General features: G+C 42.7%; 1 protein-coding gene across 3 annotated transcripts in view; it reads right to left on the reverse strand.

Moving 5' to 3' along the window:
- The window catches only part of sybu (syntabulin (syntaxin-interacting)), a 12,018-nt gene extending 7,699 nt beyond the window's left edge, over positions 1-4,319 (reverse strand). For all 3 annotated transcript variants that reach the window (XM_015949383.3, XM_054740581.2, XM_015949382.3), the window contains exons 1-2: positions 4,181-4,319; positions 1-12 (exon numbers count right to left, since the gene is read on the reverse strand). The exon at positions 1-12 is cut by the window's left edge and continues 36 nt beyond it. The gene's annotated coding sequence lies outside the window, so the exon portion shown is untranslated. The remainder of the gene's footprint in view (positions 13-4,180) is intronic.
- Between the last annotated feature and the right edge of the window lie 6,517 nt (positions 4,320-10,836).

The raw sequence follows: 10,836 nt of genomic DNA on the forward strand, positions 1-10,836 counted from the left end.
AGCAGCTTCACTCTGATGAACGGAGATGACGACAAACATCTGAGTCACTTTAATTCTGATTTCACACACTCACTCACACACACACACGCACGCACGCACACACGCACGCACGCACGCACGCACACACGCACGCACGCACACACACACGCACACACACACACACACACACACACACACACACACACACACACACACACACACACACACACACACACACACACACACACACACACATAGAGAAAGCCTGCTACGGATGGTACACATAGTCTGCAGGCAAACCTAACACACGCTGATTTTATTACCTTATGAAACAAATAAAAGCTGAAAAAATTAATCATCACAGTTTTCATCTGAGTGAGGATTTAACAGTCGGGTGGAGCCAAAGAGGGGAGACGATGTAAACGTCATCCAAGCAACCTCGTTACAGAGGGAGATATTCATTAAAGATGAATAAGAATGTTGGAATGGCCTTGAGTTTTTAAAGTAGATTCAACTTTTCTGAGTTTACAGTGTACTTGAAAGTCTTTATTATATCACAGTGTTTTGATTTATTATAGGAAAGTACTGGTAGTAATACAAAAGCAGGTGGAATATTCAGTAACTAACAGATTAACCGGGTGGTAGAGGACATCAGTCTCTACAGCCTGAAGCTTTACAGAAAACAAAATCTAATCAAATCGAAAAAAAAAAAAATCACAGAAACGTTTGAATGAGCCGGTAAACATTATCATAATAATATTTATACTATCACCTGCAGAGTATGAATGAGATTCAATAATAATAATAATAATAATAATAATAATAATAATAATAATAATAATAATAATAATAATAATTATTATTATTATTATTATTATTATTATTATTATTATTATAATAAATGTCCTAAAATACAAGAGAAAAAATAAGAGGTAATCTGAATATGGTGTGGAATTAAAAGTCTCCATTTTAACATTTTAAAATAAGTTTTGGTGAATTATCTCATGAATGACTGTGAGGTTACAGGGATGGATTCCATTTGTGTTTGATTTTGCTTTTAGCCAATCAGTCCAGTAGGGTGCAAATTCTATTTCTCTGAACAGAGGCTGTTCCACGCTATGAGAAAAATGGGTGTTATCCAGAAACTCTTTAAAATCACTGACAAATAAATGTAAAAAAAATAAGTTTTTCCAAATATTAATATTTCAAAGCAATTTTATGTTAATTTGTGCAATAAATGTTAAATCATATTAATGAAACCTTTGACCTAATGTGATAAAAGGGAAGGTCTAAGGATTATAAATGCACATTTGCAGGAATCCATGCATGTTATTTTTCAGTCTTGTGTTTTAGCTTACCTTTAAGAGAATTGTTAGAAATCCAGCCAACGTTTGTTAAAATCTCTGATAAAGTATTACAGCGTTGAATCAATGAAACCTCATAGCACAACAGACAGCACTGCTGTGCTGCTGCAACTGCAGCTGAGGACACCAGGTACCATTTCAACACCAAAGACAGATCTATTAAACCCCACAGACACAAAGACTTGCTTTAAAAGGGCAATGTTCAGAATATTTTTAGATGAGCGGTGTGTAAAGCTATTTCCATGCTGCTCTGTTGTATGAAGCCACAGAAGCAGCCATCTGTGCCAAACACTGTGGGGCTTCCTGCCAAAAGCAGCAAAGTCCTTTAATCAGTAAAATATAATGGATGACAGAGTGATTTCACCCATGTTTAAAAAGCACTAAGCAACTATTTTTATCTTAAACATAAAAGTCATTTTTTATTGATGGTGCAGAAGTAAATAATGCAGATATTCTGTCATGCTCGGATAAACTTCATACAATCACTTCACTTCTTTTCTCCTGATGATTGCATAAGAAGGCCAGTTGCGTAAGTGCATACATGTTTTTTATAATAGGTTTATGAAGAATGATATCATAGACCCCCCAGGTCTGCACGCTGTTGGTGCATCAATGAATCCCATCCTGTTTCCTGTCATTCACACAGTGTTTGGATTTATTCTGGCATTGCTCAGCTCAGTTCTGCCTTAGTCTTCTGGCTTCCTGCAAACTGAAACGAGACTATTTGATGTCCTGACGACATAACCTAATATCCCTTCATGAGAATGAAGCCAATTCCTCTTTTTACAGGCACTAATCTCCAGGGAGAATAGCAGAAATGGGTCATAGTGTCAAGGGAATCAGACATCACCTCGTTTTCAGAGACCAATTTAGATTGCTTACACCACCTGTACAGTTTAAGTTTAAAAAGATTCTACCTTCACCAGTCTGGCACATGGTAACATGACAGAGTGTGATAATACACACTGAGGCAGAGCAACAACAGCTCTGCCCTAGCAACGCTCTTAGCAACCGAGGGAAGAAGCTGCATGCACGATTCAAGCAGGATGAACAAAATGATGTTTACATCTGCACAAAGTGCCGTGTGTGTCTCATCCTGAGATGTGGTTTGTGTCTGACCACGTTTATAGAACGTGCTGCGAGGTTGGGGCTGCGTTTCCGTTCATCCCTGCTGAGAGAACATTCTGTTCTAGGAACAACAAGTATCTGCTGAGCAAAATGTGTCAGTGCTGTCGGTCTTATTTGCATAATTTTAATGTTTTCTTTAATTGCACTTATCTTCTAAAACCTTTAATGAATGCAAATGTGTAGAACACAAAACACAAAATCTTATCTTAAATGTAAAAACAATAAAAAAAAAACACCACAATAGTAAATATAAGTATGACAATTAGATTTAACAAGAATTTGGGTGACTTTAGTTTGGAAAACTGTGAACTTGTGACTCTTATTAGAGCCTGATGAGCAGCTGAGCAGGTGATTCATCCAGGAATCAGGTGTGTTCAAGAACGGCCCTAAAGGACCAGGATTGCCCACCCCTGGAATAGTTTGTGTTGTTTTAATAATGTCCCCATAATACCTGAGACTTGGCAACTGCCAAAAGAAAATAACAATAAAAAATTTTAATTTTTTAATTAGGCAAGGCAAAAAGGTTTCAGCGTTTGACCCTCATTAGTCAAACTTTAACAGGTATTTCCTGTTAATTCCTGTTGGCCAGTTTTTTCTGTTTTTGAAACAAAATTGCACCTTTTTAGATTAGCATCAAGCCGTTTAATCTGTAATTGTAAGAAAAGTTATCACCATGAGTATCTAAAATGCAAGAACCAACAACTCTTCTAAATTCTTGGATCTATGTGGCTCCAGACAAATGTCATACCAAGGCTAAACCTGTTGAGAAAAACAGGATTTTCAGCAGCTGAACAAGTCTTAGCCTCTCTGAGAGGTCAGTGATTTATGAAACAAAAACACAGGAAGAACTGGTAAAAGCCACTGGTCACCTGCTGGTAAACAAGTCTTTAAGCCTTTCACTGGAGCTCTTCCTCTCATCCAGATGGTCTACTTTTAAAACAGCAGCGTGTGGGCACCAGTCATAATTCTCATAATCCCCAGAGTGTGTTTTATAACGCTGATCACTGTAATGTAAAGCTGTTTGTTCCATTTCGACATTAACAGCGTGATGCAGCAAAATGTTCTGTTTACAGCAGATCTGATTATTATGCCTTTTGAGAAAAGGCAGAAGCTGATTGGTCGTTGCAGTTTTGGACCTTGTGAGCGTTTGTTTGTGTTTCATGTCTAAGACTGTCATTAAATGTGGCCCTATAATAAAAATAGAACGGTCTAACTCTCTCCTGTGGGCTGTGGGATATTTTGTTGTTTTTATCAGCTACAGAATGCATCATCATCGCTGAGTGATCTCATGTGTTCACTTTCACTTTCAGCACGAGGCAATCTGAAACCAGCATTTGTGAAGAGAGAACAGGGTGAAGGAGAGGCTTCCTCAAATATATCCAAAGAAAAAAGACACGTTGCGATAAAACGGCTGGATAACTCGCTAAATGCAGAAATTAGATTGTGTTTTGTTTCATATGGCGCCCCCACTGTTAGTGGACATGTTTACTTGAGGATGCACCCAGAAAAAAACTGCGATGTAAAAGAGTAAACAACCAACTTCAACACCGATGAGACAAAAATATATCCGGCAGATTCAACTCATAATAAAATACACTAAAAATCGCACAATTAAAATGGTTTTATTACAGAACTTACACATAACACAGCTGCTTTTTTTGGAAAGGTTCACTGTTGCCCATGGAGCAGTAATGATGTAAAACACCTACCAAAATGTCTGAAGTTGTTGATTTCAGTCGGAAAGGGTGCGAGACAGCTGCTGAGGCACAAAGGCTCGTTGGCGTGCTGACGGTGCCAGCCTCCGCTCCGCTCTGCCCGGAGAGGATGGAGGGCGGAGGAGAGCTGGAAACAGACTGACGAGACTTTACGACGAGAATCAGGACCACTCACGGCTCGCACAAGATGTCCCAGCCTTCCCAACCGGGTTACATAACGCGTTACTTAACAACTGGAACCGTTTGATGGATAAACATGTTTAATTTTATTATTTTCTACGTATAACAATCCCGTATCTGCAGAATTAGTCATAAATATAAACTAAGAACTTAAATCTGGTTTTTGTTCAGTATCTGATGTCATTTATAAGATTTGGTCCATCCGTGACGCAGGACGCAGATTTCTGTATCATTAAAGTCACATTATTGGTCTATTAGTCTTGAGTTAAAATGTACATAAAGCTTTATGTTCTATATCAACACAAACAGGAAAGCGCCTGTAGAACTCCGCTCTCCATGGTGCTGAAACACTGTCGCGTGCTGGAAATCTACCGGAAGTACGGAGACCGAGCCTGTCATGAAGGAGAACCCGCGAGAACCCATTCGCCCCCAGCTGTCCAAATGTAGAATAACATGAAAGGGCAGAACATTTTATCCAAAAGCACTTAAAATATTTATGTAATAAACAGTAATATTTACTGAAAAGGTAAACAGTAGCTCAGGATTTGCAGTTATCGGAAGATTGCATGTTCGATCCCAGCTCTGGTCCCTGGCCTCTGTCAGTGCGCCCCAGGGCAGCTGTGGCTACACAGTAGCTCATCAAAACCAGTGTGTGAATGGATGAATGATTCACTGTGTAAAGCACTTTGGGGTCATATGACAGGTGCTATACAAGTGTAAGTCATTATTCATAAATGTATAAAACCCTCACAGGTCACTTTATTAGTGTCCAATAGCTTGTTAACAACACATTCTAATAACCAAATTACACCAGTTTATCTCTCACCACATAGAATATTTACTAACAAATCACAATGTAACTATAGAAACATTACTTGATATATATGTTGTGTGTGTGTGTGTGTGTGTGTGTGTGTGTGTGTGTGTGTGTGTGTGTGTGTGTGTGTGTGTGTGTGTGTGTGTGTGTGTGTGTGTGTGCTCCGTCTTCTCGATCCCCAGTGAGTCGTGGTAGATGGCTGCTTATACTGATCCAGGATCCTCTGGAGGTTTCTTCCAGTTAAAAGGGAGTTTTCCTCTCCACTGTCGCTAAATGCTTGCTTAGTATGAGGATTGCTGTAAGGACACTGAGACTAGTCAGTGACTTGATCATAGACTGTACATACGGACTTGATGCTGGGTTCCTTATATAGGAAACGTTTTTTCTGATTGGCTTAATGAACTGACCTGAATTGGAATGTTTATTATGTGAAGTGCCTTGAGACGACTCTTGTTGTGATTTGGCGCTATATAAATACACTTGAATTGTACTGAACTTGAACCAGTAGGCACCTGGATGGGGCAAAGACGACTTTTTAAAGTTCAAACCAGTATCAGAATGGAAAGGATGATAATTAAAATTTCTGTGATTGTGACATGGTTTTTGGATGATCTAAGGGGATTCCCCCCCCCCCCCCCCCAAACTGCTAGAGAAAAGGCACAAGTTCATTTTCTGAAAATATGAATCTTCTGATGAAATTAGTTTTAGGATGATTGGTTGATGCTCTGGCTGTTTTAGACAAAGCTGCAATGAATTAAAATTTATTTCAAATAACTGTTTGGTTTTTTGTTTGAAAGTTGTTAATAAAGGTTGTTGAAAAAAGTATCACAGCGTTCAGCATCCCGGCATGCATTGCGATCGATGACACAATGCTCCCTGTCTCAATTTGGTCATTATTTGCACACTTGTGAACCATGCACTTGAAGCCTTACTGCACACTTTCTCCAAGTGCACTTTGCTGAAGACCGCAAGGCAAGTACTGGGATTGGGCTAACGGTACAGAGAGAACTCACCTTATAAATTAAGAGTAACAGCTGTAATGTTTTGTAAGTGGTTACTTTTGATAAATTGTCAATAAAATATAAAGGTATTCAATAAAATGTAAAATTCCATAAATCATGGATTATAAATATTATCGAACCTTTAATATTCAATTGATGATGAAAATAGGTAATTTGGGTATGCCAGGGAACCACCACTCATCAATACTTTGGCACAGAGACAAATATATAGTTTATAAAAACTAATGTAATACTATATTTCTATGACTAATGATCATACAGGATAAATGGTTATACATTATTATTTATCAACTGAGATAATGATCAAACTCTGATGAAAGATGATCTATGATGTTATTAAAAGTCTAATTATTGTGATGTCTGGCTTTATAAAATAATCTGGCTGAATATGGGAATGTTTAATTAGCTATCAAATTTATCTTTACCCATCCAACACAAGTTTGAAGAGCCTCCGTTACCAATGTGATGGGATTTCTCGGGAGATCCTTCTGGCAGCGATGTCAGCCAAGTACGGATGGTGAGTTGTTAGACTTGTTGGAGTTCAAAGGTCGTAGGCCCCTGGAATCTGCACGGCTGGTCAGTGAGACACATCCCTGGGTGACTGGCGGAAGCTGGAGAGTCATTTTGCAACTGATGCAGCTTTGCAGGTAAAAATAAATAAGAGTTGAAAAAGGCAATTCTACGCTGCTAAAAGTGTTCAATTGTAGGATTTGCTGGATCTTACAAGAGGTACCCAATCAGCATCTTGGCAGGAACTAAATTTTAGTTCCATGTGACTATTGTTTTATGGTCCATGTTGGACAAATCAGAAGCCAGCTTAATACCTGTTTACATGAAACAAAATAATCCTCCAAACAGATCAGAACTGATCCTAAATCACAAAACCAGGAACCTGACACCATAATGCTGCTGATGCTGCTTCACTGTGGTGTTCATGCTTTCACATAAGAGCTTTGGTCACATGAGCCTTTTGTCAATAGAAATCAAAAAGAAGTATTAGAAGTATTACAGTTACTCAGGAAGCTTCCAGCAAATAACTCTTAAGTGCCTGTCTGAAAGCATACCCACCCTGTAACAGATTGAAATGTAATGTAACTCAGATTTAGATATCCATCCATCCATCCATCCATCCATTTTCATCCACTTATCCGGAGTCGGGTCGCGGGGGCAGTAGCCTAAAGCGAGAGGCCCTGGAGGAGCTGGCCCAAGCCTGGGGAGAGGGAAGTCCCCAGCCTTGGGCCAGTTCCTCCAGGGAATCCCAAGGCGTTCCCTGGCCAGGTGAGAGACATAGTCCCTCCACCGTGTCCTGGGTCTACCTTTAGGTCTCCTCCCGGTTGGACGTGCCCCTAAAACCTCACCAGGGAGGCGTCCAGGAGGCATCCTGACCAGGTGCCCGAGCCACCTCAACTGACTCCTCTCGATGTGGAGGAGCAGCGGGTCTACTCCGAGCCCCTCCCAAATGACCAAGCTTCTCACCATATCTCTAAGGGAGAGTGCAACCACTCTTTGGAGAAAACTCATTTTGGCAGCTTGTATCCGCGATCTCGTTCTTTCTGTCACTACCCAAAATTCATGACCATAGGTGAGGGTAGGAACGTAGATCGACCGGTAAATCGAGAGCTTTGCCTTCTGACTCAGCTCTCTCTTCACCACGACAGACCGGTACAACGCCCGCATCACTGCAGATGCAGCACCAATCCACCTATTGATCTCACGCTCCAGTTTTCCCTCACTCGTGAACAAGACCCCAAGATACTTAAACTCCTCCACTTGTGGCAGGATCTCATCCCTGACCCGGAGAAGGCATTCTACCCTTTTCCGAATCAAGACCATGGTCTCCGATTTAGAGGAGCTGATTCTCATCCCTGCTGCTTCACACTCGGCTGCGAACCACTCCAGCGAAAGCTGAAGATCATGTTCTGATGAAACCAACAGGACCACATCATCTGCAAAAAGCAGAGACCTGATCCTCAGGCCACCAAAACGGATGCCCTCCACACCTTGGCTGTGCCTAGAAATCCTGTCCATAAAGGTTATGAACAGAATCGGTGACAAAGGGCAGCCTTGGCGAAGTCCAACCCTCACTGGGAACGAGCCCGACTTACTGCCGGCAATGCGGACCAAGCTCTGACACCGGTCATACAGGGACCTAATAGCCCGTATCAGAGGGCCTGGTACCCCATACTCCCGGAGTACCCCCCACAGGGCCCCCCGAGGGACGCGGACAAACGCCTTCTCCAAATCCACAAAACACATGTAGAATGGTTGGGCAAATTCCCATGCACCCTCCCGGATCACCCTAAGAATATAGAGCTGGTCCAGTGTTCCACAGCCAGGACGAAAACCACATTGCTCCTCCTGAATCTGAGGTTCAACAATCCAATGGACCCTCCTCTCCAGAACCCCTGAATAGACCTTACCAGGAAGGCTCAGGAGTGTGATTCCCCTGTAGCTGGAACACACCCTGCGGTCCCCCTTTTTAAATAAGGGGACCACCACCCCGGTCTGCCAGTCCAGTGGGACTGCCCCCGATGTCCACGTGATATTGCAGATCCGCGTCAGCCAACACAGCCCCACAACATCCAGAGCCTTAAGGAACTTCGGGCGGATCTCATCCACCCCTGGAGCCTTGCCACAGAGGAGCTTTTTAACCACCTCAGTGACCTCAGCACCAGAGATTTGAGAGGCCAACCCAAAGTCTCCAGACTCTGCTTCCTCACTGGAAGACATGTCGGTGGCATTGAGGAGGTCTTCGAAGTATTCTGCCCACCGATCCACAAAGTCCTGAGTAGAGGTCAGCAGCACACCGTCCCCACTATAGATAGCGTTGGTAGCGCACTGCTCCCCCCCCCCCCCCAGGGCACTGGATGGTGGACCAGAATCTCATCGAAGCCGTAGGGAAGTCTTGCTCCATGGTCTCACTGAACTCCTCCCATGCCTGGGTTTTTGCCTTGGCGACCGCCCAAGTCGCGTTCCGCTTGGACTGCCGGTACCCGTCAGCTGCCTCTGGAGTCCCACAGGCCAGAAATACCTCTTTCTTCAGCTTGACAGCATCCCTTACCGCCGGTGTCCACCAGCGGGTTCGGGGGTTGCCGCCACGACAAGCACCGACGATCCTGCGACCACAGCTCCGGTCGGCCGCCTCAACAATGGAGGCACGGAACAGGGTCCATTCAGACTCAATGTCCCCCGCCTCCCCCGGTTTGACAGGAGACTCTGCCAGACGTTCCCAGCAGACCCTCACGATATGTTTGGACCTGCCTGGTCTGACCAGCATCCTCCCCCACCATCTGAGCCGTCCTCCTCCTCCTCCTCCTCATCATCATCACCACCACCATCATCATCATCATCACTGTCATCCTCATCACCGTAATCCTCCTCCTCCTCATCATCATCATCATCACCACCACCATCATCATCATCATCATCGCCATCATCATCACCACCACCATCATCATCATCATCATCACCATCATCATCATCACCACCACCATCACCGTCATCATCGTCATCACTACCTTCGCCACCATCATCATCATCATCACTGTCATCCCCATCACTGTCGTCATCATCATCATCATCATCATCATCATCATCATCACCACTGTCATCCTCATCACCGTCCTCCTCCTCCTCATCATCATCATCATCACCACCACCTTCATCATCATCACTGTCATCCTCATCACCGTCATCCTCCTCCTCCTCCTCCTCATCATCAGCACCACCATCATCATCATCATCACCACCACCTTCATCATCATCACTGTCATCCTCATCACCGTCATCCTCCTCCTCCTCCTCCTCATCATCAGCACCACCATCATCATCATCACTGTCATCCTCATCACCGTCATCCTCCTCCTCATCATCATCATTATCACCACCACCATCATCATCATCATCGCCATCATCATCATCACCACCACCATCATCATCATCATCGCCATCATCATCATCACCACCACCATCACGTCATCATCGTCATCATCATCAACACTACCTTCGCCACCATCATCATCATCACTGTCATCCCCATCACTGTCATCATCATCATCATCATCATCATCATCATCATCATCATCATCACCACCATCATCATCATCATCATCACCATCTTTTTGACCATGGGAACTCTCATTATGCCGTTTTTTCCTCCATGAGGCCTGCAGTGCTATGGATGTTGTTCTGCATTCTCTAGTCCTTGGATTTCTTTGGTGCTATGTTGCTTTTTGAGATCTTTTAGTCAGCTTCAATTGAAGCGAGTTCTTAATTCTACAGATTTGGTGTAATCAGTTTAACAAGGGAAGCAATTTGTTGCTGGCATGGGACCAGATATGTTTTCTGCTCTGAACCATTCAAGGGGGACAAAAAGGAAAAACTAAATAAATCTGTAAAGAAGACAAATTATTTTTCAGTTCACTGACAGAAAAGGCTATCTTGACTGAAGAAGAGATGAAGTACTGAGAGTGATGAGCAGAGAACATCAGTGGGAGCAGAAATGTGAACAACACAAAAGGACAAGTGATCCGAAACATCTGGAACATGGAAAATAAAGAATAGAGAACAAAAGAGAAAAGAATCTTTTGATCAAATTAAATTAATAAAATACAACAGATTTGATTTTACAT

The sequence above is a fragment of the Nothobranchius furzeri genome, chromosome 5 (genome assembly GCF_043380555.1).
Source record: "Nothobranchius furzeri strain GRZ-AD chromosome 5, NfurGRZ-RIMD1, whole genome shotgun sequence".
NCBI lineage: Eukaryota > Metazoa > Chordata > Actinopteri > Cyprinodontiformes > Nothobranchiidae > Nothobranchius > Nothobranchius furzeri.